The sequence below is a fragment of the Amblyomma americanum genome, chromosome 7 (assembly GCF_052857255.1).
Source record: "Amblyomma americanum isolate KBUSLIRL-KWMA chromosome 7, ASM5285725v1, whole genome shotgun sequence".
In the NCBI taxonomy this organism is placed as follows: domain Eukaryota; kingdom Metazoa; phylum Arthropoda; class Arachnida; order Ixodida; family Ixodidae; genus Amblyomma; species Amblyomma americanum.
Window position 1 is genome coordinate 143827594 of NC_135503.1, and position 26029 is coordinate 143853622.

The following is a 26029-nucleotide window of genomic DNA, read 5'->3' on the forward strand; positions in this document are numbered from 1 at the left end:
GAATGAACACGGCGTTAAAGTTTCATTGTTCGGCCTGGTTGTTTCACGCAAGGAGTCGTGGTTAGCGTGCTCTCCGGACGGAATCTTTCTGTAAGTATATAATAATTTTTGTACAAGTTATCACCTTTTTGCTATTTTGCCAGAACATCAGTAACTTCCATTGCTGCATTTGATTATTCTGTTCTGAAATGCAGGACGCACGAGAACGAGGCTGTGCTCTTGGAGATAAAGTGCACCTTCAGTCGCAGAGGTCAGACGCTGATAACAGATCCACTTTTGCCATATTTGCAAAAGAACGATGCTCTGGAGCTGCGAAAAAAGCACACTTACTACGCTCAAATACAGATCTCCCTGTACGCCCTGGAGCTTCAACAGTGCTGGTTTTACGTCTACACGGAAGCTGATTCCCTGACGATTAAAATTTCCCGGGATGAAGAATACCTCGCCGAAGCGATTCCGGGGCTCCGGGAGTTTTACTTCGCAAAGTACCTGACATGCTTGAAAGAATACTACAACACGTAATGGTGCAGTAATCCTTTCATGAAATATACTCAGTTTTTTCATGATTTGTTTATTTACCAGAGTCAAAAACAGAGCTGTGCAATATGTACATACCGAGAAGTGTAATAAACAGAGTGTCTTATGAGACATTGCATTCGTTCCTTGCAAAAATTCCTGGCTTTAGGTTTGTTATCACAGCGACCACATGAACAATATCATCGACATACCCAGTCAGTTCATGAGGAATTCTTTGGGAAAGTATATTGAACGTTTTCAGCCTTTGGATAACTCTTTCCACATGAATGCGGACAGACGCTGTCTCATACGTCGCATCAACTTCTGACTCCGTAAACTGGGCACTCGTCGCAAATGGTGGCATCACAAGTGTCGCCTGTTGCACCCCAACGTCAGTGCGAATTCCCGGAAAGCCTTTGTCCGCTAGAATGCCATCGCCAGGCTCTAGAAGGGATAACAGCTTGCCGTCCACTGTGATGGTCGCGTCCGAAGTCCTTCCGCCGTACCCTTCTGATACGAAAGTTAATGCACCATTCGGTGCGATGCAGATTAAATACTTCAGGGTGTACCTGCCCTTGTAGTGGGAAAACCACAGGTTGCGTGTCTCCACATCTGGCGGCATTTCGGTTTCTATTTCAGTACAATCTATAATAGCCCTGCACGTATCGTAGTGCCTTTTGAAGCTCGGCGGCATTGTGCGCTGCACTGCTAGTCGTGACGGCCAATAGATCCAGTCTTTCGTTGCTACTTTTATGTTCACAAGAACAGACTTGAATACCCTGGACGCCGTTGTGCTGTGCACGCAAAACAGTGAAGCGAGAAACGAAAACGGCAAGCCATGTTTCAGCTTCATCAAAAACAAAAGAAGCTTGTCCTCAACGGAAAGCTCCCTTAACCTTTGCGTTCCTGGCGGAAGAACACTTAGGAGCAACGAAAAAAGCTGAAATGACACCGCAGTGAAGGATTGCAGCGCAGCCTCATTACCATGGAGTGCCCTAAAACCTCCAAATTACGGCTGTTTCCGCACAGGGCCCACGCTTTTGTCGCACAATTGAGCTGAATCACATGAGGTTCCGCGTTCAGCGGTGGTGGAAGTCCTGTGGTGCACATAGCAACTTGCGTTGCAATTTGATGTTGTCGAGATGAACGTAAATTCCCCGGAAAGGCATTCTGGCTCCATGTCGTTCATCGTGCATGCCTGCAATGCACGAAATACAAAAAAAGTAGCAGGTCAGCGGCTGCTGTTAACATTTTCCGGATTGCTTGCATACTGATCCTTTTCAAGATTCCGTGAGTCAACTTCCCTGCGTAGCAAAAACTCTACCATGAAGACGCTGCCTATCCTAGGAAGAGAAGTTGGGTGCAGCGCTAAGACATCTGTCCAAGCCGTACGCTGTGTATGCATTGACATGAATTGCCTTGGCGCACCATTCCTTCGCGATTGCAGCGTGGGGAGAGTGAGTTGTACCTGCTAAGGAATGGCTTGGTAGAGCTGCACTTAACTACCTTTATCGCGAAAGCAACAAATTGCAGAAATGTGCAGGAATTATGTGTGTCTACAGCACTGCACCCTATTTTCTGTCCCCGGAACCGGCTCGGCTGCCATGGTGAAGTGGTTTTCGCTGCGCAAATAAGCTACCTCTCACAGTTTTGCAAACGCTCAATGCTGCTTTGAACGAAAACCTACGTACATCGGCAAACTTCTTTTGTGACGCAGTTTCGTCACCGCCACTCGGTGGAGAGTTGGCGTCAGGTGAAACTGCATTCAGTGGGCGAGGGTCATCGTCGATCTCCTGATCATGCTTTCTGCTCTCTCTTTCCTTTCGCCTGCAAATATTATGCAACACAACTAAGCGGAAGTGCAAAAAGAAAAGAAATCAAGGTCAGTCGTCAAACGAACAGACGTTTCGCTCACCGCCGCCAGCACAATGTATTAAAACAACAAAGCTCTCGACCAGGCGGAGCAAAAAAAAAGTATTGTGACACGCCGCTCTGAACGGGGAATAAATACAGCAGCGTAGTACATTTAAAATGGTCTAAGAGATGTGCAGCAAGACGACAGGAATGGAGACGTTCGAGATTGTGGCGAACACATATGATAGTTTTACAAGCGCACCTGCATGCACCCATGTGCCTGCTGTCGTTTTTCAGGCCAATTACGCGTTTTTGGAGAAAATATCTAGCCCCGAAAACACAAGTACACATTAATGAACCCGAAGTTGGTACATTTGTCAGCATACCTGTCATGACGCCCGGACGAACCACTTGTGCTTGCTTTTTTGTACGCTGATGGAAAGATGCTTGGGTCGTAGGATGGGTGCCCTTCTTCATTCGATTTAGCATTGCTTACAAAATGCCTGCTGCATATTTTTGATTTCCTCGAAGGCATCCAATCCGTACCATCTTCGCTGCATAGTTCAAAATAACAACAAATATACATGATACTCCGCTACACGTTTGCAAGGAACGATGCTGCGGCGCTTTGTATCTATCGTCATATAAGTTCACGAAAGTGCATCAAGACAGTGCCAAAAAACTTGATTTTTCCTGCACTGTAAAACTACAACGAGTCCCTATGTATACAGCATGGTATGAGAACAAGAAAAGGAGCTCAAACTTACTTTTGGCGACGAATAAGCCGAACCCAGCGCTCACGCCGTTCCGTCTCCGTGTCGCGTCGGGAATCCATAAAACCTTGTCCCAGGCGAATTCAGATACGTATTACTGCATACTATTACACAGCAATGTGTACTGCTGTTGTTATTAGCCATTTTGTGCTCGGAAAGGAGGCGCACAACTGCTTCGCGACGGCGCGCGCAACACAGCGCGAGCTGTCAGACTGCCCCCGCCTTCCTGACAGGGACGCGCGCGCCGGCGCCAGTGGCGTCGCGCGGGAGTTAGATGCGCAGGGTGCCTATAAACGCCCGCCGTTCAGGCCCGCTGCCTTGGCTGCCGTTCCGCTGGTGGTGGCTAACGACCCTTTTTTCCCTCTTTTTTCTTTTTTATTATTAAATTCATTTTGGCCCTGGCCCTATTCATTTCATTTCTTATTGGTTTAAGCCTGTTATACTTGTGGCACAGGCTTTTATTTTTATTCTTTTTATTGCCTCACTATATATTTATGTCCTTACGCACACCTTTTCCGTGAAGTTCCCCGCACGTTTTAAGACCAACCGCATCGAATTCGGCCCAAAATTAACGAAGTTACGACCATTTATTGATTTTGGACAGCCACAAAGCAGCCCCAAGCGGGTAGCCCTAACCGGCCCCTATTTATCATCACCGCTACTAGCAGTCATCATCGAAGGCAACAACAGTTCTCATATCAGGAAGCAAAAACTTCAAGAAGCCCAACGATAACTAAATTGCCCACCAAATCGATTTTTTGGAAGCAGGAGGGGCAAAAACACCTCGGAACCACGTTGTTTACCTCGGCGGCTTCCCCGACCAAGGGCGCGGCCATCTTGGATTAGCGCCAATTGCGGACTAAAACTTTTATAACTTGATTAATTTTGGTCGTACAGAAAAGGCAGACCACTCAAATTGAAGAGGAAATTAAGGGCTGCACGACTGTAGAGTTTGGTTTTGTATAGTATAAGCCAATTTGTAGAAAACCCCTGGATGACATCATACCCAGGGTCTTCCAAGTACAGTGTTGCCAGACCACAGGTCGTTTTCTGCCAGATTTAACGAGGAAGCTGAAAAAATTGTTTTTTTTTTCACAAGGAAAAACGTCTACGACGCCGCCCAAAAGTAGAACAAGAGGTCTGGAGGAGCTGCACGTCATCAAAACACTTTCAACATTTTAGACCGAAAAACAAAGTGCCTGGGTGAAGCCGACCTTACGGAGCTCCAGCAAATTACGGAAGTCGTAACTTCCTAACGCATTGAAACACATCAACGGCAGACCACTCTAAATAATCAAGAAAACAAGGGGAACAACATCCCTTCCGAAAGTTCGACGAAAAGTATTCAGGAAAAGTTTTCCACCATCAGTCCGGCCACCGCACACCAACTCACAGCGTGCACCCTGACTTCGGAGAGGCGCCCCACAGGACAGAGACTAGGACATCGACCCCTCAGCAGGCAAAGGACACCCAAAAAGGCCACAAAACCATGGAAACAAGGAAGCAATACACAAACGAAACAGACACGGTTGGCGACCAAAATCAAGAACTCCACATTAGCGGCGAGGGGGCAAGCTCTCAAGGAATGCCCTTCAAGAAACCCATCGGAAAAAAAAACAAAGATGGGAAAAAGAAGAAAAGACCAACCGAAGAAAGGAATCAAGCACAGGACGAAGAAAGAGATCTATGGAGCGCCAGCGAACTAGAAAATGAAAATAATGCAAGGCAAAAGCACACAAGAAGCCCGTCTCCAAACCGAACTGAAGAGACGGACGAAGAGGGAAACATTGAGTGCACTGCAAAAAAGACAGCGAACACCATATTGTCAAAGATCGCTGTCATCGACAAAGAAATCTTTACAGCACTTGTAAAGATCTCAACCCTATCAGGAGGAAACAAAGAAATCGGAAAACAAGTCGACTGCATCATCAACGAAGTATCGAAATTGAAAACTCTCACCATGAAGACGCCTCACAGTAATCAGTTCCTAATGGGCAAGCTCTCTAAAGAAAGTGAGGAGAAAAAAACTTCAACGGCATCCCCGACATATGCTCAAGCTCTGCAGGGCAACCAGGAACCGACAAGGCCGAAGGAGACCAAGGCCCTTATTATCAGCTCGATGACTATGGGTCAGAAAGACATCTTGGAAGTCATCAAGAACAAACTCGACCCCTTGACCCTTGGAATAAGGGAGACATCCATGAGACCCGGCCGCGAGGGAGTAGTTACGTCCACAGATCAAAACACTTTGGAGACTCTCAAGGGCCACATTGAAGGCAGGGAAGAGTTGCAGAACCTGCAAATCAAGGGGCCTAAAGGACGCAGAATAGACGTCAAGGTGGTGGGCATCGAAAGCGATATCAACAAAGAAAGCATTATTGAAAGAATCATCCAGCAGAACGGCCTGAAATGTGCAGAAGACGATATCCAAGTGAAGACAACGTGGAGTGGCAGGAATGGAACGACTGCAATCCTGGCACTCACCCGAACAGGATACCACGAGCTCAGAGACAGGACACACCTCAACATTGGGTGAACACGGTGCCCAATACACGATAGCATTAAGATCCTGCGATGCACCAAATGCCCAAGCATTTATGACCACACCACGAAAGAATGCAGATTGCAAGAGAGATGTGAAAACTGGTCAGGGCGCGGCCACAGTGCTGAGCGATGTCAAGCAGACTCAAGCTGCTTAATCTGCAAAAACGAAGGCGTGTCACCGGAGGAAGCCAACCACCCTTTGAACTCCTTCTACTGCGACACATATCTGAACAAGATAAAAGAAGAAAAAGAATCCTGCAACGACTGAACTAAGCACTCACCATCACAATGGGGACCTCTACTGACTCTCAGGAGATACCTCATCAGGCGACAAGTATAGCAGGAGAGCGATCGAAACAATCTAATCAACCTACATTAACTAACGCATCTCAGAAGACAAAAGCAGCCGCTAATCTAGACAGTACCCTAACATAATCCAAGTTAATCTAGCCAGAGCCTTTAGGGCTAATCAGACATTAAAGGATTTTCAACAAGAAAACTGCCATGATATCTCTGTCATTCAGGAACCATATCATTTAAACAACGAAATAACCCCTTTTCCAATTAAACATAAAATAATAGCCGGGAAAGATAACCCGAAGTGTGCCATAGTAGTTCACAACGAAGAGGTCCAAATATTCCCCCTGCATATAAATAACCATGTTGTTGCCGCTAAAATTACCAAAGGCAAAAGAACTATATTAATAGTAAATACTTATTGCCCCCCAAGTGGACAAATAACTCCGCTAATGGAGGAGATAAATCAAATATTAGAGAAATACTCTCGCGATGAAATTCTATTAGTTGGAGACTTCAATTCTAAAAATGTAAGTTGGGGAAGTAAGGAAACGGATGAAAGAGGAGACGAAGTTTTCGAACTAACATTCAAACACAATTTAATAATAGTTAATAACAAGGACTCACCCCCAACTTTTAAGACAAGTAGAGCTCAAGGATGGATTGATTTAACAATAGCAAGTCAATCCCTATTCCCAACTATTAGCAGTTGGGAAATATTAAAAGAAGCAAATGAAAGTGATCATAGGTACATAAGAATTGAGGTCTCGAACTGTCAACCAATCACAAGATACCATATCACTTTACGAGCATTTCAAAGAATTCTCAATAACTTAGATCAGGACAAATGGTTTAATGAAGATCATGTACTAGATTCGCCAGAAAAAATAGAATTAATAGTAAACAAGCTTTATGAAAAAATTAATAACTTCAAACTAAATTCAAAGCGAAATTTAGACCTAGTAAACATAAATTAAATCCATGGTGGAATCTAGATCTACAAATAGAGAGGAAGAAAGTAAAAGCGTTAAGGAGATATCAAAACTCCAGTGGAAATATTCGAGAGACTTACAAGAAAATATACTACGACGAACACCTTGTTTACAATAACATGCTCAATGACGCAAGGAATAAGAGTTGGAATGAAGTCTGTAAAATCCGGGAAAGAATCCCTTTACTTTGCCCTATAAAATAGCTAGAAAACAACTAAAGGTACGAGTAATATTGGAAAGCATAGATAAGGAGAATGGAGAAAAAAGAGAATCATTAGAGGAAACTAGAGTACATATTAGAAGTCCTATACCCTAAACAATCAGGGAGGACTGTACATGAAAACATAAATGGTCTAGTCACGGAAGCAGAAGGAACATATAATGACCAACCTTTTACCGAAGAAATCACAAATATAGTCACATCTCTTAGAACTAATGTAGCACCGGGTCCGGACAAGTTGAACACAATTTTCATTCACTCTCTATAAAGAACATAGTAAATTCTTCAACAACCTACTTAACGCCTGCTTTAAAGTAGGATACTTCCCTAAACAATGGAAAGAGTCTAGAAAAATTCTATTCAAGAACAAGGAGCAAGAGACAAAGTAAGAGTAGAAAAATTTCCAAAGAGTCTAGAATAATTCTATTCAAGAACAAGGAGCAAGAGACAAAGTAGGAGTAGAAAAATTTCGCCCAATTGCCATTAACTCAATAATAGGAAAAATTTTAGAAAAATGCGAAAGATAGGATTTATCACTTCCTCTACAAACACAAATTATTTGCAAGGAATCAATTTGGTTTCCAGAATAACACTTCTACTACAGATGCATTAAATGAAGTAATGAAAAGAATTATCCAAGCCAAACTAGATGGCCAGCAAGATTTAGTTATATCCCTAGATAATTAAAATGCATTTAATTCAATTCAACCATCTCTAGTAACAAATAAAATGATTCAGTATAAAAGCCCAAGAAATTTCATTAAATTAGTGGACTCCATTCTTAAAAATAGGAGAATAATATATGATGTCTCACAGATTCAAGTGATAAAAGATATCGAGAGCGGTTCACCTCAGGGATCACCACTAAGCCCTCTTTTTTGGAATATTGTAGTCTCTGACATATTTAATATAAAATTACCATCAGGCACACATCTACAAGCGTTTGCAGATGACATAACTTTAGTAATCAAATTCAAATCCAGACTAGAGGCTGAAAATAAGGCAAGAAGCATAGTTACTTGCATTCATGATTGGGGAGAAAGTGTCGGATTTACCTTCAACCCCGACAAATCGAAATATCTATTAATAAGCAGGGATTACAGCACCCATCCACCAAATATTAAAATGAATAGCAGAAGTGTTAAACCAGCGTCTGAATTGAAACTCCTTGGAGTGGTCTTCGACAACAAGCTCTCATTTTTACCTCATCTCAAATATATCAAAGAAAAAGTTCAAACCGTAAGCACTAATTTGGAAAGATTTACGGGAAGCAATAGAGGAATGAAAGGAACGCAACTGCAAAAAATTTACACACGAGCAATAGAGAGAACCATAGCTTATGCAGCTCCAGTCTGGTATAGTCCTAAAATAATTATCAAAAACAAGCTAAAATCAATTCAAAGAATTCCACTAATAGTAATAACGAAGGCATATAGAACTACAGCTAATATAGCCTTGCATATTTTAGCAAATATTCCTCCAGTACATTTAAAAATCGAGAGTGAAATGCAAGTATATAAGATAATTAAAGGAGAACAGCAGTTTAAACACGAAGACAATTGCTACACAGGGAAAGAAATAACCTGCAAATTTGATCTCTGGGAGTACCATCCAAGTAAAAAACCCAGCTTCAATTATACGGAGGAATTCAACTCACTGGCTGATTTCTTAATATTGACAAAGTGCATTCCGCATTTTCGCTTAGCGCTGACCTGAAGCACGCGCCGTCTCGAAGAAGAGGAAGCGGAGGTGTCAGCGATCTTGACCCGCGCAAATGCTTCATTGGCATTCTACTCTATATCTTGGCCAATCCCCCCACGTGGGTATGTGCCATATTGAGGAGAAGAAGAAGAAGAAGCGATCTTGAGCTGTTGTGCAGACGTTCGTCAGATCTTGCGTTCCTGTGTTCAGTGATCACCGCATTCACGCGTGACATTTTGATGGAGCTTTGCTGGGCAGTGCACCCCACGCTCAGGACCCCTCCAAGAAGCCGGGACTCCAGCCCGCTTGACACCTTGAGAGTCGAAGTTACGCCCACCCATCAAAGTAGCCGGCGGCTGCAAGGACTGCAACCAGAGTTCGGGCCTCTGCAGTCTCGTCCGACCGCCAGGAAACTGACCTCAGCGCAACCATCCGTGCCCACAAACATCCCCGTCAGCATGCCGGATGCCATCCCTTTGCCGTCTGTCGTGCTGCAGCAGCCACGCGAACCACCCACCTTTCAAGGTTTCCCAGGTGAGGACCCGGAGGACTGGCTCGAGAAGTTCGAGCACATAGCCCAATACAACAGGTGGGCTGACGACTCGAAGCTGCAGCACGTGTTTTTTTCACTGGAGGGTGCAGCTCGTATTTGGTTAGAGAACCGAGAAGCCACAATAACAACATGGGGCTCCTTCAAGACTCAGTTTTTGCAGGCTTTTACAACCGTCCTCAGGAAAGAACGTTCCGAGCTGCTCCTCCAGACATGCGTCCAACTACCAAACGAGACCGTCCTCGTTTACTCCGAGGACATGGCGAAGCTCTTCCGCCGGGCTGACCCCAACATGTCCGAAGAGAAGAAGCTGCGTTTTCTTATGAGGGGCATCAAGGAGCAGATCTTCGCTGGGTTAGCTCGAAGCCCGCCCAAAACGGTCGCCGAATTTGTTTCCGAAGCCACTACGATGGAAAAGATGCTCGACATGAGATCCAGACAGTACGAGCGTCCGCCATCGCTGATCTCTACCAGTGGTGTCGATGCTTCTAGCCACGACATCCTTCGGGAAACCATCCGGACCGTCGTACGCGACGAGCTTCAAAAGCTCTTTCCAGCCCCGGAGTCGCCGCAAGTTTCTTCCATTTCGGACATTATTCGTGAAGAGGTCCAACAGGCGCTCACGCCGCCAGCCCCTCTTCACCCGAACACAACACCCCAGATGGTTACATACGCCGCAGCCGTTCGCCGTCCACCGCCGCCTCCAAGTCGCCCGGATACACCTGGCCACATTCACCGCCAACCACACCCACCTCACCCTTCTCAGGTTCTCCCTCGGAAGAGCGACGTCTGGCGTACCGCCGATTATCGCCCTCTGTGCTATCACTGCGGCGGGCCCGGTCACGTCTACCGCAACTGTCGTTACCGACGTATGGGTCTGCAGGGATATCGTGTCGATGCGCCCCGACCACAGCGTGGTCAATGGCCTCCAGAAATAAGCGATTACCTGGCCGCGACACCCGAAGCACCACACTGCTATGCCCGGTCGCCGTCTCCACGTCGTTTCTCGTCTCCGTGACGTTTTTCCGCCGACATTTCGCGTGGAAGGTCTCCTAGTGCCCGTCGGGAAAACTAGAAGCGGCAACCATTGGGGGCAAGGTTGCTCACCTGCGACATGTCCAAGATCCTCCACTGCTGCACAAACATGACCGACCGCTTATACGACGCACCGACGATCACCAGACCGATAACACGCCTCGCCGCATCAATTCTTCGCCGCAACGAAACCGCCTGGTGCCGCACCGCAGACGTGAGCGGACTCCGCGACGTTCCCGTACACCTACGACTACAACTGCTAATCTGAACATTTCAATCGACGGTACCGACGTCACCGCCCTTGTGGACACCGGCGCCGACTACTCGGTAATCAGTGGACCTTTTGCCGCGACTCTGAAAAAGGTGACCACACCTTGGACGGGCCCACAGCTTCGTACTGCCGGGGGTCATTTGATCACCCCAGCTGGCACGTGCACATCACGATTAACCATCGAAGAGGACACGTACCTGGCCACCTTCGTCGTACTCGGCCAGTGTTCCCGGGACGTAATCCCCGGAATGAATTTTTTGACAGAAAATGGCGCGGTCATTGACCTTAAATCGAAGTCAGTGACGTTCTCCACCGAGAACGCAATCCACAGCGCTTTCGAACGTCCTGCGGCTCTTTCCATCCTTGATGACGTCACCATTCCACCCCGTTCGAGCGTTGTGGTCTCTGTCGGCGCGAAGACGCTGCGAAAGTTTGAAGGTGTCGTCGAAAGCAAACCAATTATGCTTTTCTACCACTGCCTTGCTGTCGCCAGAGGGGTCGTTTACCTCGAAAACGGAGAAACCGAAGTCCTGCTTACGAATTTTGGCAGTGAGCACCAACACCTTAGCCTTGGGACTACTGTGGCCCACGTTCACGGTATCGCCGACAATCGACGAGCGCCCAGTCTTGCCATGGTGTCGTCAACAGAAGTTCACACCGGTGTTCCCGACTTCCAGTACGACATTAACCCCGCACTTTCGCCGCAGCAGAGAGGCCAAGTAGAAACTCTCCTCCAGCGCTACGGCGATACCTTCTCGACTTCTTCCCGCGTCGGCAGAACACACTTGGCCAAGCATCGGATAATTACAGATGACGCCGTGCACTCTCTCAAACAGTCACTTTACCGCGTGTCTTCCACGGAACGCGCCGCAATCAGCCGTCAAGTTAAGGAGATGCTTCAAGACGACGTCATTCAGCCCTCTCGTAGTCCCTGGGCGGCACCTGTCGTCCTCGTGAAGAAAAAAGATGGTACACTGCGGTTTTGTGTGGACTACCGTCGCCTAAACAATGAAACTAAAAAAGATGTTTATCCCCTTCCTCGCATCGACGATGCTCACGATCGCCTCTGCTATGCAAAATATTGATCATCCATGGACCTCAAATCAGGATATTGGCAAATCGAGGTAGATGAACGGGACCGAGAAAAAGCTGCATTTATTACTCCGGACGGGCTCTATGAGTTTAAGGCGATGCCATTTGGTTTGTGCTCTGCAACCGCGACGTTCCAACGGCTGATGGACACAGTTCTGGCAGACCTGAAGTGGCAGACATGCCTCGTCTACCTTGATGACGTTGTTGTGTTCGCCCCAACGTTCGAGGAGCACCTTCGGCGCCTTGAAGTTGTGCTGCAAAGCATAGCCTTCTGGGCTAACGTTAAAAAATGAGATATGCCGCTTTGCTTACACTGAGTTAAAGTTCTTGGGTCACGTCGTCAGTTGCGAGGGAGTTCGGCCGGACCCGGACAAAACCAAAGCTATTGCCAATTTCCCTCCACCGCAGGACCAAAAGGAAGTCCGCCGCTTTCTAGGATTATGTGCTTACTACCGTCGCTTTGTGAAAGATTTCGCTCAAATCGCCGAGCCCCTGACGCGTTTGACAAGGAGAGACACGCCTTTCACGTGGGATGCCCCTCAAGCACAATCATTTTAAACTCTTCAACGCCACCTGCAACGACCTCCAGTTCTGGCTCAGTTCGACGAAAACGCAGATACGGAGCTTCATACTGACGCAAGCAAGGCCTGGGTGCCCTTCTGGTTCAAATCCACAGCAGTCGAGAGCGAGTCATTGCTTACGCCAGCCGCTCTTTGTCTCGCGCTGAAGCTAACTACTCAGCAACTGAAAAAGTCTAGCGATCGTGTGGGCGACGTCGAAATTTCGACCCTACCTTTATGGAAAACGTTTTACTGTAGTTACGGACCATCATGCCTTGTGTTGGCTTGCGACCCTCAAAGATCCATCAGCCCGCCTTGTCAGATGGAGTCTGCGCCTCCAAGAATACGACATGACAGTGGCGTACAAGTCCGGCCGGAAACACTCGGATGCCGATTGCCTCTCGCGTGCCCCGTCGAATCCCCAACGGAGGACGGAAACTACGACGACGACATCACCTTAAATGCGATCAGTGCAACGAGCCTTGCTGACAAACAATACGCCGACCCAGAACTTCGGGACCTCATTGAGTTTCTTAACGGGACCCGCCCGACTGTCCCGAAGGCTTTCAGGCGCTCAGTAGCGTCTCTCTGCGTTTGCCATGGTGTCCTCGTAAAGAAAAATTTCGCCGCAAACAATCAGCAATACCTTATTGTTATACCGACGAGCCTAAGAGACGAAATCCTTCAAGCTTCACACGATGAACCGACTTCTGGACATTTGGGTGTAGCCCGCACGCTTGCAAGAATCAAAGAGAAGTACTACTGGCCCCGCCTTCAGTCGGACGTTGCACACTACGTCAGAACGTGCAGAGGCTGTCAGCGTCGCAAAGTGCCCTCAACAAAACCAGCTGGATTCTTGAAGCCTATAGCACCACCATCGCGGCCTTTCCAGCAGATCGGGATGGACATGCTGGGCCCATTCCCTCTTTCTCATTCGGGGAACAAGTGGGTCATCGTGGCAACTGACTATCTGACCCGATACGCAGAAACATCAGCTCTGCCAAGTGCCACAGCCCTTGACGTAGCAAAATTTTTCATCCATCAGATCGTTTTGCGTCACGGTGCCCCGGAGACCCTAATCACCGACAGGGGTACAGCTTTCATGGCTGACCTCCTACAGCAGATTTTACTCCACAGTCATACAGACCAACGAAGGACGACATCCTACCACCCTCAGACGAACGGTTTAACGGAACGCTTAAACAAAACGCTAGGTGACATGCTCTCCATGTATGTCGACGTTCAGCACAAAACTTGGGACGAAGTGCTCCCATACGTCACCTTTGCATACAATACGGCCGTTCAGGAAACGACAAACATGCCACCGTTCCGTCTCGTTTACGGCCGCGACGTGACCACGATGCTAGACGCCATGTTACCGCATGTGGACGACATCGACCCGAATGCGGATCTTCACACCTTCCTGCACCTCGCTGAAGAGGCTCGTCAGCTGGCCAGGGTGAGGATTCTCGACCAACAATGCCGAGATGCCCAACACTACAACCTCCGACGCCGTGATGCTCGGTACTCATCAGGAGACCGTGTGTGGGTCTGGTTTCCCATTTGCCGACGCGGACTTAGCGAAAAGCTCCTCTGCCGGTATTTTGGACCTTACAAAGTCATCAGGCCACTTGGAGACCTGAACTATGAGGTCGTTCCTGACGGCTTTCAGAAGACTCGGCACTCCCAGCACCCTGAGGTGGTACACGTTGTCCGCCTCAAGCCTTACTACGAGCGGTAGCGCTAGAGCTGGACTTACGGCCGCACAACACGTGAACTTCCCTTGGTGAACTTTTTTTTTCAACACACCGGCTACGCATCAGGACGATGCTCTTTCTTTTTCCGGGGGCCAGTGACACAGTGCATTCCGCATTTTCGCTTAGCGCTGACCCGAAGCACGCGCCGTCTCGAAGAAGAGGAAGCGGAGGTGTCAGCGATCTTGAGCTGTGGTGAAGACGTTTGTCGGATCCTGCGTTCCTGTGTTCAGTGATCACCGCATTCACGCGTGACAATATATACTGGCGGCTCACAAAACGATATGGAAATAGGAGCAGCATACGTAATATGTAACAGAGTTGGAAATATCATCAAACAAAAACAATTCTCCTTACCCACTCATGCCAATAACTTTGAAGCAGAGGTATTGGCTATCAGCAAAGCGGTGGATTACATAATTGAAAATAATAAACATAAATATCAGCTTTTACTGACAGCCTATCAATATTAAAGGCCTTAAAAAACAAACAACACTAACCCCCTCATTCATGAAATAAAAGAAAAATTGGGGAAAATTAATACGGAGGAAGTAACCTTGTCATACGTAAAAGGACACAATGGAAATAAAGGGAACAAACGAGCAGACGAACTAGCAAAAACAGCAGCAAAAGAAGAACTAGTTCACACTCCAATTAGCAAACAATTCATCAAAAACAAATTCGCTCCTGAATGATAAACGAGTGGAGCGATGTATGGAATAAGCAAGGCAAAGATATGTATATTTATCAATGGATCAAAAATGTTAAATTAATCCCATCTCATTTTCCAGTGAACCATTACATCTCCCAGGCGTTGACAGGACACGGGCGCTTTCCCTTTTATCTAGTTAGATTCGGGTTAAGCAACCGAGGACAATGCAAATGCAGAAAAGAAATAACAGATTACGACCATTATCTTGTCAACTGCAATTTAACTAAAACATTTAGGAATCAATTAGCCAAACAACTAGGGCAAAACATTGTAAAAAGGAAACCTGAAATTATCAAAATTAAAGAAGCAATACAAGTCTTAGAAGAAATGACAAAGGAAATTATTGATAATTCATATGACTAACATTGCCTTGATCTCCGAAGTGAACTAGGAAGCCGAGAGGCTCCAGGCGCAAAGACTTCCAGGGGGTCAAGATGAACACAATCACAAAAAAGAGGTACATATAAGTACATATGTATTTCGGGCAGCAGTGTTTTTGTGCATATATCTTACTATTCTTGTATGTTTCAGTAGAGTCTAATTTCCACTTGGACGAAGAAGTCCCTGATCTTAAAACCAAGCCATACCGGAAGACGCAAGGAAAACCAGGAAAAAAAAATCCTATGTTCAATAAACGCCCCTGATGGCCGGCGCGTTCCTTTGGCTGTGGTCGCTGGTGGTAGATTCACCTTTTCTTCCTCCTTCATCAATCTTTCAATCCCTTCTTAACCTACCCCCACTAACTCTCTTTCTCTCACCCGCGGTACAATAGTGGAGCGGGCGAGGTTGGTCTCAGCAACCTCAAACTATATTCTGTCACGGATCTGTGGGTGGTTTTTTGTAATTTTTGGCAGGAAGACCCTCATGCAAGTCAAAAAGCGTTTGTATTCCTCTTTCGTAAAGGTACCGAGCACCTCATGCTCAAATTTCATCACTGTAGAACGAATATTTCAAAAGTTATAATTTTTAGATCCTAGACCCAGTGTAAACAAAGGATTGGTCAGGGCGGTTAGCAAAAACAGCATTTTTTTGGAAACAAAATTGTGTGCAACTAGTTAAATTGAGTCGTAGCAAATCCGCATCTACTTTTTGATCATTTTGGAATATTTTTTTTAGTTGTAGACCGATTTTTGGGCAAGTTATGACCATTTTTAGTCTATAAACAACCGGCCGGAACATAGCCCTAACTGGCCACTTACTGGCATTTAACCGCTTGTAATTTAAAGATACTCCAACTACACATTATATATCATATATTTTTAGAATCCTAGTGATTATTATGGTGCCATTCTCATCTCGTTAGGGTTCTTTTTAAGCGAGTTATTAATGAAAAACGCCGAGCACGTGGTTTTTGTTTACCTTGTTGCTACGCAACCACGCTGCCGGCAGCACGAAAAACGGGTATTCTCTTGTGCTGAAAAGAAAGGCGAAGTGTAATATATCACTGTGTTCGGAAAAATAAGGAGCATTCAGTAACGTTATTTGCCTCTTTGTATCTAGTTTTGTTCAGACGATATTAATTCTCTTTTTAAAGTTGTGGGGTAGTAGGAACCAACGTTACTAGATTACCTTTTCAGTTTGCAAACTCCGGCGCCGCGGGTGTCACCCTTCCCTGTCCCGCCGAGCGGGGGCGCGCTCGTCGCTCTTTGACCAGCCTCTCGGCACCCACGTTGGTGAAGTCAGCGGCGAAGCGTTGTTGTGCCGGTCGTTTGTTGCCTTCAACTGTGCTGAATGTTGATCGCTCTACTGTGTGTGTGTCCTAGCAAGATTTAGCATAGTGGGTTTCTAGGGACGTTGCTCGTGCGGCGTGTGCTCCCGCCTCAACTCAACACAGAAGCGTCCGTGCGCCCGAGCTGCGTGCGCGTCTTGCGGATCGTGCGGCGCAGCTGTCCAGCTTGCTCTGCCCACTCCGAAATCAAGGCAAGATCAGCGCATCTATGTAATGTGCGACCAAGTTTCATACTGACCGTAGCGCACGTGTGTGCCGTGTGGGCCTATGACAGGTCCTGAATGTGACAAGAAATGCCGCGTTGCTTTGTGACTGGTTGCCGAAGTGGCTACGATTCTACGAAATCCGCGCCTGAAAAAAGGCATTTTTTTAAGCCGCCCGCTGATGCTGCGCGCCTTAAACAGTGGCAACGGGCTATACCAAGACAGGATAAGGAGCTGTCCAACTGTTGTGCTGTATGCGACCTCCACTTTCACGAAGATTTATTTATTTATTTCAGAGGTACTGCCAGCCTTCGCAGAAGGCGTTTGGCAGGAGTGAGCATACATGGTGAAGAAAGCACAAAAAAGCGCTACAAGATATGATAATAATAACAGTGGTGTCATCCGCCTGCTTGAGCAGATTAAAACCAAGAAAAGAAAAATAAAAAAGAAAAATGCTTTGTACAAGCTCCCGCTGTTCAGGCATATACATGGCTTGCACGTGACGTCACATCCGCCTGCTCGTTGACCCGGCGACCATGCTTGTGACCCAGTCGCTCAGTCTTCGTTCAGTGCTGTGCTGCCGCGGATGCTTTCAAATTCGTGGCACCGGCACCGTTCACAGCTCTTCTTCATCCGATTTGTGCCTGCTATGGCGCCGCATGAACCTTTAAACGCGGGTTATTACTCTGAACTCATCGGCAGTATTCGCCTTCATTACGAAGACAAGTTGAAACTGTGCGATATCGATCCATACACGCTGCGGCCCGGAGTGGACACAAGTGCCGATGTGAGTGGCTTCCCCGAGATTTCGCACGGCGACATCGCCACGTATCTTGTGTTTTCCGCGAACTTTGTGACTTTGGAAAACATGAAAGCGTACAAAGCTTTGGAGTCCCACAATTATTTTACAAGCGGCTGGGTGAAGCACCTTTCTGCCAAGGAATTCCAGGACGGCAAAGTTGTCCTGCTTGTCGAGGTAAGCATTACGAATCCATTTGATGATTGCAAACCTTGTTAATCTGTATGAGCAAAGCTGTGACGAATGGTCCGTACGCCGTTTGCGCTAAGCGCTCTGTGCGGCGCATCTGAAGCGCGACATTCGGTTATGTATGCACGCGAGCACGTGAAGTGCCCGCAAAGCGTGAAAGGAGGCGGAAAAACCTTATCGGTTCCAAAAAACAAACAGAAAAACCGAACTTGAGGTCAAATCTAGGTGATCAGAATACTTTTCTTTGTGATGACCTCGGTGCTACGCTCGAGGACCCGGCGTTGAACAGCCAAGTCCGAGCTGGGCAGCGCAGTCTCTCACAGATTAAAAGAACCGAGTTGCAGCTCCCATTATGTGCCTTTGTTTTTATTCTGCACAGTCTGAATGGCATTGCAAATGAACAGGTTCAGACAGACAAGTTCGTGCACCGCAACTCTGAAAAAAAAACGGCTCAAATGTTTTGTTCTAAGACGACATCACTAGGCAAAGTGCAACTGAACCGCAGCAATTTTGAAACGATAGGTCAGTAAAGCCGACGTTTTTTCTCGTTGTCTTCGCAGGTGAACCACTCACAGAGGCTGGGGCACAAACCTCTCCAAGTGTGGATTTTGTGCAAGAAGGATGGCGCTGTGATCACTGCACACTGCACATGTATGGCTGGAGCAGGGGAAGCATGCTACCATGTTGGAGCCTGTTTGTTTGCAGTTGAGACCGGCATCAAAATGATGAAGTCAAGAAATTGCACCCAGAAGGATAATATGTGGCTGCCCGCTTATGTCGAAAAAGTAATATAAGCGACTCAAGGAAATAAACTTCACATCATCTAAAGGGAAAAAGCGGCAGCTTGATAGCAATTCCTTTGAGGCAGGTCCAGTCAAGGAGCGGGCTCATGTCCCGCCACTTTCAGAGCAGGAGCGTACCAACCTTTACGGCTCAATTCAGGATGCCGGCATTGTTCCTTCAATTTTTTCAGTCCTCCCCGGATATGATGGACTTTCAAAATCCTGTACCGATGCATGATGCCCGTTTGAGAAACCTCTACTCCGAAGAAATGTTGGCGCATGATTTGGATGTTTTGGTTAAGAAAGCCAATGATGTCATGCCATCAATAATTATAAGTGAAGAGACCGTAAAGGCCGTTGAAGCTTTGACAAGGCAACAGAGCAGCTCGTCTAATTGGTTTTTGTACCGAGCGGGCAGGGTGACTGCTTCTGTAATGAAAAGGGTGCGCCACACAAGCATTGATAACCCTAGCATATCACTGCTAAAACTGATATGCTATCCTGAAAAGTAGTCGCTGAAGACGCCTGCCATCACATGGGGAGTGAAAAATGAGCCCCGTGCCTTCAGGGCATACCAAACCAGTGAAGCCGAGAAGCACGGCATGTTCAAGTGCTCCAAGTCGGGGCTGTACCTGAGTACAAGATATCCGTTTCTTGGAGCAACACCAGACGGTCTTGTTTGTTGCGCATGCTGTGGGAAGGGTATTGTTGAACTTAAGTGCCCATTTTCGCTCAGGGAAGTGAAGGACGTTACAAAGATGGCTACTGCAGGTTCCTGCCTGGAAACTGTCAATGGTGTAGTCCAGCTACGGCGACAACACGGATATTTCTACCAAGTGCAGACACAAATGGCTGTATGTGATGTTCAGTGGTGCGACTTCGTGGTGTGGACACCTAATTTGTTGCACGCGAAGAGAATACAGAAAGACAGGCACTTTTGTGAGGAAATTCTGGCTGCTGGAAGAAAATTCTTCATTCATGCAATCCTGCCCGAGCTTTTCAGCACCTATTTCACCAGGCAGCATGCTGGTCCAGTGGTAAACTCTCCCAGTGATGTCTACTGTTTTTGCCGTGGACCAGAAACTGGAAAGATGGTTGCTTGCGACAACGCATCCTGCCACTACAAATGGTTCCACTTTTCATGCGTGGCACTCAAGCGAGCACCCAAAACTACATTGTGGTTTTGTCCAGAGTGCAAAGGACCCAAAGGCTAAGCAACCTGTAACACAACTTGGACAGCTGCCTCATGTTTCAACCTTGGAAGTGCGTCTTGAGGCTGGAACACACGTGGCCCATATGGGACACGCTGAAATCTGGCGTTGAGAAATGACAATGCCGTCAGCAGATTCTGAGTTTGCTTTATTCAGACATGCAGGAGCAGGACTCACAATCACTCATCCACTGAGGCTGAAGCCTGCTGTCCAGTGGCGTCCTTTGGTGCAGCAACAATTGATGCACACAAGTTAGATAGCACACAACACACAGTTACAATTTTGTCGAGTGGTGCGACTTCATCTCCTGGCCGGCACACAACGTAATCGATTGGCATGACAGACTTGAGAAAAATAAATTTATTCCTAGTGAGTCCAATTACTCTTTCCACGTGTGTTCGCACGTTTGCGAGCTTTCTTGTGCTCTGCACATCTTCTGCTGAAAGTTGTTTTTTTCCTCTGGTAAACGCTGACACGTGAATCTTTGCACAGTAGAAACCAACGCTTTCGCTGATGTTAAAACCCCTGTCTGCGAGTACAACGTCTCCAGGCACCAAGTTGTCCAAACACCCACAGTGTTCGGTGATATGTTTGTCACTTGCCCTGCCTCCCCAACCTTCGGATATATATGTAACAACACCTTGTGGAGCAATCCCAATCAGGAACTTGGCTGTATTGCTACCTTTATACTGGGACCATGTTTCACATCTTGGAAGATACGATGATGGCCTTTCTATGTTGATTTCGAAGCAATCGATGATGACTGCTACATTCGCACCAAACGAGTCGTAGAATGCCTGTGGCATTGTCTTTTGCAAAGCATCTCGTGTGGGCCAGATTATTTCATCTTTAAGTCTGCAATACGCCACGTGCAGCCACTTGTCGAAAATGCGCGATACTGTAGCCTCTGAATTATTGAACCGAAATGTAAGGACAGCGTTTTGCAGATTTACTTTTAGCTTCATCATGAACAGAACGAATTCTTGAAATTTTGTGAGCTTATTGTTGACATTGTGTGAAATGAAGCTTGCTAGTGCTTCGAACACAGCAAATAAAACAGCAAAGTTTGGCATCCCAGTGTACAGTCGCACCTTTGCTTCACAACTTTTCAGTGATTCTTCAGGCACCTCGAGCTGCTCTTTCTCTTTCTGCAATGTGTACAGATGTTCATTCAGCACTACAGAATGCTGCTCCAGTGCCTGTATGTCTTGCATGGTCATGTCGGTTTGAACAGCGATTCCTGTATAAACAAAAGTTTATAAGCTCATAAACTAGAGTGGCAGCCAGCGAAACTGCATGCTGGCTAGGCATCACAAGCACTAGGTAAGCGGACCGACGCACCAAAGGCCTTGGAATGCATCGTAAGCAAAAACAAATGACCATGCATTACTATGAAAAAAAAATGCCTACTGACCTGTCTCATTTTCATCGGCGCTGACTTCCTCGGCTTGCGGTGGCTGTGGGGAATCGGGACAGGCACGCGGCGATGCCTCCGATGCCACTGCTGTCGCTTCAACATCGGCCCGTCGCTTGTGAGCGAGTCTTTTTGCTCTGCGATCGTGCCGCGCGGAATCAGCATGCCTGGTCCCGTGGCCGAGACTGAGAGACGGGGCCCAGTCTGGATTTGTCCCGTCGAACAGGTTGGACGGTTCTCCTGCGGACGCAAAGCTGTTTTCAAAGCGTTCCACGTAGTCGGGTTGGCTTTTTTTCTATAAAACGGAGATACATACAGTGGGCTCACCTTTTATGAAATGCACCCCGCAGACGCGCACATTGGGGCTTTCGTGGTTGAAATTAGCACGTTTTATGCGTGCTAACCACAAGCTGCGGCGCTTCGCACTCAGAGTCTTGGTTCGCTCGCACTGGTTTTCGATCACTTTCGGCAGAGAGAAAAACCTCGCGCTAGTTGGCCTTTTCTTTCGCCCTGTAACGTCGCTGCGATTGGAGCAGCCCACAACGGTGCAGTTGACCATGCTGAGACTGCAACGCTTACGCACACGCGGAAAACAACACGAGCTGGCACTACCGCGACCACTCCAGTGCGCACGGAGCGGCGGTGGGTCATGAATATGGCGGCCGCGTATCCCAGAATTCCTGTTGATGACGTCGGTGCAAGCCATGTATAGGAGGTATTCACTGAGGCCGCGCTACCAGACGGCGCGAGCGTCGCCGCGGCAAACGCGCCATGTTTGCGGTCGTTTCACGAAAGCTCGCGCAGTGTCACGGTACGCCGTGAGGTATCCGGCCTGTATTGTTAGTGATCCGTAACATCTTTGCACGTCGTTAAAAGTGCTAACGTCCAATTATCTTTGTGGAACGCTTATTGTGCATCAAGTTTGCAGCAGAATTCTGTGCCGTAATTTAACCGAGCTGCGTGCCGCAACTCGGCAGCAGAAAAACCTCGCGCTAGTTGGCCTTTTCTTTCGCCCTGTAACGTCGCTGCGATTGGAGCAGCCCACAACGGTGCAGTTGACCATGCTGAGACTGCAACGCTTACGCACACGCGGAAAACAACACGAGCTGGCACTACCGCGACCACTCCAGTGCGCACGGAGCGGCGGTGGGTCATGAATATGGCGGCCGCGTATCCCAGCATTCCTGTTGATGACGTCGGTGCAAGCCATGTATAGGAGGTATTCACTGAGGCCGCGCTACCAGACGGCGCGAGCGTCGCCGCGGCAAACGCGCCATGTTTGCGGTCGTTTCACGAAAGCTCGCGCAGTGTCACGGTACGCCGTGAGGTATCCGGCCTGTATTGTTAGTGATCCGTAACATCTTTGCACGTCGTTAAAAGTGCTAACGTCCAATTATCTTTGTGGAACGCTTATTGTGCATCAAGTTTGCAGCAGAATTCTGTGCCGTAATTTAACCGAGCTGCGTGCCGCAACTCGGCAGCAAAACTGGCCGCCTGCATTGCACGCAAGAATGTACACGACTTGCCACTTTAATTATCAGTTCATAACTGTCAGCTACTCATGCAGGACACATAGTGGATAACACAGCACATGATTAATAACCCATATTCCTAAACGGACGCTGCAGAAACTCATATTTCCAGCAGCTGTAGTCCGCGAACTGCCGAAGCCTCATTGTTTCAGCAAAAACGCATATAGCGTCATAGCTGCTTTATTTACACAATAAAATGGTCGAGCAAATACTGTCATGCACTCGCAGCACGAATGGCAGACATAGCAAGAATGTTTTGCAGGTTTTATTGTAGAAATGTAGCGTTGCTTCCAGTGCACAAGACCTGGAATCTGTAGGCCGGTTCGCAGCAACGCGATGTGCGGCGATTCCGCTACATTTAGTAGTAACACGTCACTTTCAGCAGACAGAGATGACAAGCTAAGCTAGCTAAACGAACAGACACGTTTAACTACTCACCTATGTGAAAAACGGCACTTCGATCGTCGGAACTCTCAGCACGGATGTGGGGTCGACCGCTTGTCAAGCAATTACACCCTCTCATAGATTTGCATCCTTTAATTCCTCGGCCTGTCGGCAAACTTACGCCGTGCACAAGGCGGGCCTTAATATTGGTGAATTCAACGCACGGCAGCCGTCTTGTAGTACGTCGCACACCACGCCGGCACCTGCACATTCCTACGCGTCGACGTTTTCACAAAGTGTAACATTTTCAGCGTGCCCGCTGTTTTCTGCTTCGCGCAGTTCACGGCGTATCCACTTAGTCACACGGTGTTACCGGTCGGACAGAAATGATCTGCGGCGAGACGCTAAATACACTCACATTTCACACATCACAAGCGAGGTAAATGCTGCGACAGCCGCGCGTGCGACCACCAACATGGCGAATGCCGCGCCGGCCACTAGCGCCCCTTGCGGATGACGTCACGTGAATACCTCCTATAGAAACAACACTGGCACATAACACAAGAACACTGGCATCAATAGCACGCTTTAGTAAATAAACACTAACGGTAGACATACGCTGATCCATCAAGCAATGACAATAATCACAACCACAAAGCAATATCAATAGCGGGAACCAAAAACGCTTAGGTTGAGTTAACTTATGCACTTCAATTTTGATAAGAAAGATTCCACAGTCGGGCATTCCACAGCGTCACAAGGCAAAGCGTTCCACTGACGGACGGTTCTCGGAAAAAGGAATTTTGAAAGGTATCTGTTCCGCACATATATTCTTTTAATTTTTTGGAATGGTTTGATCGTGTACATCGCCGTATAACATTCGATATAAATGCTACTATCTATAGGGAGTTTGCACGAAAGCCGGTGGCGCTATGCATTCTGGGTAGTCCGCCATTTTGTCGTCCTTGGTAGCAGCCGACGCAGGAAGCGCACGTTGGTTTTTACGCTCGCGTAGTACGTGCGTGCAACAGTGCTGACTTTATGGTGTACTGTGCTGTTGTGGGCTGCACCAGGAGAACCCAAAGCAAAGCGCAGAAACTGAAGACAGGACATGCCGACTGCCGGTTCTTCAAGATTCCAAAAATACGCGTGCACGAGTGCGAGAAAGCGTAGCAGCTTTCATATCGACGCCGACGCGAGTGGCTGGCACGTATTAACAGGAGTGAGTCTGACGCCAGTCCAGACAAGTATAAAGTCTGTGCACTCCACTTCGTTTCAGGTGCGTACAACGATTTCTTGGCTTACTGCGCGTTTGTTTTTTACTTCTGCACCCGCGCTTTACGCTCTGCAAAACAGGCACCTCGCGACGCGTCTCTTCGTAGTTTTTCCTAAACATGCGCCTCGAATGTATTTGAAAGTTAGAAACTGCTGCCGAAAGTGATCACTCTTCGTTACACGCGTACATTTATTTTCTAGGTCGGCCGTCTAAACTTTTCGACGATTTCAGCTCCGGCTGGACCCCATCGCTGCACCTGGGTTATGCCTTAAAGAAACCAGATCAGTCGCGCTATCATCGTCGCAAAGCACGATCCCATCGCCAGTTCAGTTCTGCTGGTAAGCCCGCTTGGTTTTCTACACTGAAAAATCGTGCTTCCCGTCAATCCGCATTCCGACTTTTCTTTTTAGGTGCAGTTGGTGGATCTGCACGCGATGAGCCTGCAACAAGCGAAGACGCGTCCATGTGCGACGAAGGAACTGGACCGCTGGTTTCCTCTCTAGCTGGTAAGTGCTTGTCAAAGGCGGCAGGCGCAATTAATGAAGCAATGTCTCCTCTTGCAGCTTTTTTTATTATTTTAGTGTGCACAAGATAGTGATGCAAATCTCAGTGACAAGATTTATGGCCCGTTTAAATAGAAAATTTTCGATGGTCTTTTCAAACCCTGAGCCAAACAGATACAGCCTGCCAGACAGATGTGACCGTCGCTTTCTGCGAGGACCCACACGTCCACGGGTGGCTTATTCAAACTTTGCGAGTGGTTCACCTGGGCGCAAATGACAACGGCGGCGAAATCAATTAGTACTTCACGAAAAAAAAAAGGTTTTATGTCCTTACCTGTGTTTTGAGTATCACTGTGTCGGCTACGACCGTTTTCATGCATGGCTCGCGTACCCATCCACTTGTGAGCAAGTTGTGCCCTTCCAAAGCTTTTCTGGCCTTAAGCTGCTGCCGAGTAACAAAACTAGTTCTCAGAACTAGAAATTCGTGAATATCGGCGATGTCGACGGGCGGCCGCAAGTTGAAATCGACAGTGCAGTCATCCGCGCGTAGCGTGAATGGGTCCACGCCGCACCGTTTTGTTTTCTCCTCGTAGCGCGCCCGGTCTTTCGGGCACAGAGTCGACACGTAGGTCTCTGACGAAACTGCCGACATCTTCAAAGCACGCCGGGGCGGCGAATATGCAACCCCTTGTTATTTTTGATGACTGTAGAAGATGATACGGCACTCGGACAAATACACTGCTGCCTGGCCTGGGTGCGTCGGCTGCTAACAAGGACGACAAAATGGCGGACTACCCAGAATGCATAGCGCAGCCGGCTTTCGTGCAAACTCCCTATACCTAGCTTACTATTGTAGAGTAGATGCATGTATTTCATTCGTTCAAAATACCGTCGCAATTGTAATGGTTCTAAATTAGCTTTTTCCACAAGTGCAGTTGCTGAGGTACGTCAACTATATGAGTTATAGATGAATCGAGCTGCCTTTTTTTTTGGATGCTTTCGAGTTTGGCAATGTTTAATTGAGTGCACGGATCCGACTACAGAAGCGTATTCAAGAACGGGTCTGATAAAAATTTTGAAGGCAAGGAGTTTTATCGCTTGTGTAGAATTGCGCAGGGTTCTTCTCATGTAATCTA

The 26029-nt window shown here is 47.4% G+C and overlaps 1 long non-coding RNA gene and 1 pseudogene across 1 annotated transcript; both read right to left on the reverse strand.

The window, feature by feature from the left end:
* Window positions 1–449: 449 nt before the first annotated feature.
* On the reverse strand, window positions 450–1705 carry LOC144098130 (uncharacterized; annotated as a pseudogene).
* A 604-nt stretch (window positions 1706–2309) lies between these two features.
* On the reverse strand, window positions 2310–3157 carry LOC144097506 (uncharacterized). Its single transcript, XR_013307037.1, has 3 exons — window positions 3138–3157; window positions 2757–2924; window positions 2310–2343 (listed from the first exon to the last, which is right to left on the reverse strand). It is a non-coding gene; the product is annotated as an uncharacterized LOC144097506 (long non-coding RNA).
* Between the last annotated feature and the right edge of the window lie 22872 nt (window positions 3158–26029).